The following is a 3,920-nucleotide window of genomic DNA, read 5'->3' on the forward strand; positions in this document are numbered from 1 at the left end:
AAAGATGAGAGATCTTGTCAGGCCTTTTAATGTATTCTTTCTTTCTCCCCGCTCAAACACATAACTTGCATTTTTTTACTTTCGCCCCGGATTTCGAGGGCGAAAGTATCAACTTTCGATGTTGGTATCAAAAAAAATATTGTCTCATTTAAAAATTAATTTTTAAATGAGACAAATATTTTTTTTGATACCAACATCGAAAGTTGATACTTTCGCCTCGAAATCCGGGGCGAAAGTAAAAAAATGCAAGTTATGTGTTTGAGCGGGGGGAGAAAGAAAGAACTACATTAAAAGGCCTGACAAGATCTCTCATCTTTAATTTTTAAATGAGACAAATATTTTTTTTGATACCAACATCGAAAGTTGATACTTTCGCCTCGAAATCCGGGGCGAAAGTAAAAAAATGCAAGTTATGTGTTTGAGCGGGGGAGAAAGAAAGAACTACATTAAAAGGCCTGACAAGATCTCTCATCTTTTGCAAAAAAATATTGTCTCATTTAAAAGATTTTACAAAAAGAAAATCTATGAAATAGCATTACCACTCAATTTCACACCCAAATCACATCCACTCTAACTTAGTCAATATGGTTTAACGAAGAAAATCGTCGTCAATGTCGTTAATCATAACATGAGTATTGTTTTGAAACGTCAACAACCAACACAAAAATCAGATTTTGTGCGGAAATGTGCTTCTTGTACATTACAATCATGCAAACAAACAACAATATTGTCGTTTGGTGTGTTGTGAGGTTCAAAAGAGATGACCCAGTAGAAATAAAATGTCGGCGGTAAGCTTAAAAATTACGTTTAAGCGGAAACGCTTATATGCTTCTTCTTTTTTGATACCAACATCGAAAGTTGATACTTTCGCCCTCGAAATCCGGGGCGAAAGTAAAAAAATGCAAGTTATGTGTTTGAGCGGGGAGAAAGAAAGAATACATAAAGCGAAAGTCAATATACATAATGCGAAAGTCGACTACATAATGTAATAGTCGACTCTTGTCAATAAGTGTACTGCGATCAAAATTGAAATAAAGCGTGGCGCCAGTGCTCTTATTGAAATTAACATACGAAGTTGATACTTTTTGTTGCTGAATGATTTGTTAGTTATTTGTTAATTTTTGTGTGTGTTGTTGTTGTGATGGCAAAATAATTAAATTTTTGATATACCAGGGGGCTGCCGCCCCCTGGACCCCCGCATTTTCTGGCTAAATGCCTTCATATTTCAATATTTTGTTCTGCTGTTTGCGATACGTATCAACTTTCGATGTTGGTATCAAAAAAAATAGTATGAACGACTCGGGGCAAAAGTAAAAAAATTCAACCTGTGCGATTGAGGCCCTTGCCTTCGGCGCGGGCATCAACTCTCGCACACGGTTGAATTTTTTTACTTTCGCCCCTTGTCATTCAATGTACTATTTCATGCTTCGGGGCCGAAAATGAGGGCAATTTTTCGAATTTTCTCGGGTTTCCGGCCCTCTGCATGAAAACTCACATGTGCACCTGTTTGGGACGGTTGATTTAAGGCACTTTCGCTTGTAGACCTCACTTCGTTCGGCCTACAATCCGCGAAATTGCCTAAAATCAATCGTCCAAAACAGGTACACAAATGACTATTTCATGCTTCGGGGCCGAAAATGAGGGCAATTTTTCGAATTTTCTCGGGTTTCCGGCCCTCTGCATGAAAACTCACATGTGCACCTGTTTGGGACGGTTGATTTAAGGCACTTTCGCTTGTAAGCCTCACTTCGTTCGGCCTACAATCCGCGAAATTGCCTAAAATCAATCGTCCAAAACAGGTACACAAATGACTATTGAGAATGCCCGATATACGAGTTTCTTGTTTTTCGGGTTTCTGCTGACATGTGACAAAAAATCGCGAAAAAAATCGATCTGTCCCTCCCTTACTGTTTTCGTAATAAAAAAAAAAATAAACAGAAGTCGGCTCAAAAATATGTATGTAATGACTATTAGCATGCGAAAAAGGAATATTCATAGAAATTTCCGAGTAACGAACTTCTGAAAACTACTAACTTAGATGGACCTTGGGCAAAAATAAAAATGTACCAAATGAAGCTTATGCTCACTTTTGCATAGTGATTCGAAGATAAATGATCTAATTTTCAAAATATATAAATTCTGATAAGGAACTATTTACTGTTAAGTTATGGCAATCGAATGCACTCTCAGATTATGTTCGTTGATACCTAGTATGCTGGTCGTACATATTATGTTGCGTGAAAACATAGTCGGCATAACTTTGTAACATAAAATCATTCTGTAATAAATCATTCTACCAACCGGACGTGTCGAAGTTTATTCTGAATCACCAAGAGGTTATGCGCCCAGCTTAACCAGAAATAAGAAAAGACAATAGCAGTGGGCTATTGCCGGTAGCAGAGGGCTGTCGCGTTTTGTGTTGAAAAAGTCGTTAGCAGTGGGCTATCGCCGGTAGCAGTGGGCTATCGTATCTGAATTGGAAAAGTCGTTAGCAGTAGGCTATCGCCGGTAGCAGTGGGCTATCGTATTTGCATTGGAACAGCAGTGTGCTGAAATCGATTGCGGCAGTGGGCCACAACAAATTCAAAATGGAAATGGAAGACGAAAAGAGTGAAATCAAGAAGCTGTACCTGTTCAATGGAAAGGACTTCAATAATTGGAAGTTCCGAGTCGAAACGCTGCTCAAAGAACACGACGTTGAAAACTTTCTAGTCCAAGCATTGGATGAACACGAATCGATCGTAATAACGAATGTCGACACTGCAGCTGATCGAAGGAGGAAAGCTAACTTGAAGGAAACGTTGAGGAAGAAAGAGCGGAAATGTTTTTCATTGATTGTGCAACGAATTGGGAACGACTACCTCGAATATGTTAAGGACAAGACAAATCCGAAAGAGGCGTGGCAATCATTGTGTGATGCGTTCGAGCGTAAAGGAGTATCGAATCGCATGTTCCTTCGGCGTAAATTGTCGTCGTTGAGAATGGACGATAGCGACAGTTTGGAGACCCATTTGCTAAAGTTTGATAAAATCGTTAGAAGTGTGAAGTCAGTGGGTGCCAATATGGAGGAAGAGGACATTATTTGTCAGCTGCTCATTTCACTTCCCAAGATGTATGATCCGGTCGTAACAGCACTCGAAACGATGAAGCCAGAAGAACTTACGTTGGAGTTTGTCAAAGGACGTTTGCTCGATTGTGATGTGAAACGAAAAACCAATGCCATTCAAAGCAATCAAATGTTACATCTGTGGCAAAACTGGTCATTTTCAAAATGATTGTCCAGAAAACGCGAATCGACATTACCGAAACAATGGTACCGGATGCAAGAATTGTTGTCACAGCGCTAATCAAGCGCAAACAACTGAAAGTCGAGACGATGGCGATGGTGACGGTAATAGTTCTTTATAGACGAGCATACGATTGAGGAGGTGTGTTAAGTTATGGCAATCGAATGCACTCTCAGATTATGTTCGTTGATACCTAGTATGCTGGTCGTACATATTATGTTGCGTGAAAACATAGTCGGCATAACTTTGTAACATAAAATCATTCTGTAATAAATCATTCTACCAACCGGACGTGTCGAAGTTTATTCTGAATCACCAAGATTTACAAATTTTCAACCTGGACTTTTAGAATACCAACAAAATCTGACAATTTTTCGCTAGCTAACCTTGACGTTCAGAAAAATGTATTAACGTCGAGGGGTGACGCACTTCCATTTAATCCAAAAAAAAATTTTTAGTTTTACCGAAATAATTAGGCTACCCACCTGAAAAATTTGTAAAGTAATTGCGAAAAATATATTTGCACGATCCCCAGCTCGTTTAAGTACTCGTGAGGTATAGGAAATTTTTTTTTTGTTAAAAATGGTATTAAATTTATTTAATCCATTTAATCCACTTTACACCAAAAACTCC

Source organism: Bradysia coprophila, chromosome X (assembly GCF_014529535.1).
Source record: "Bradysia coprophila strain Holo2 chromosome X, BU_Bcop_v1, whole genome shotgun sequence".
Lineage (NCBI taxonomy): Eukaryota > Metazoa > Arthropoda > Insecta > Diptera > Sciaridae > Bradysia > Bradysia coprophila.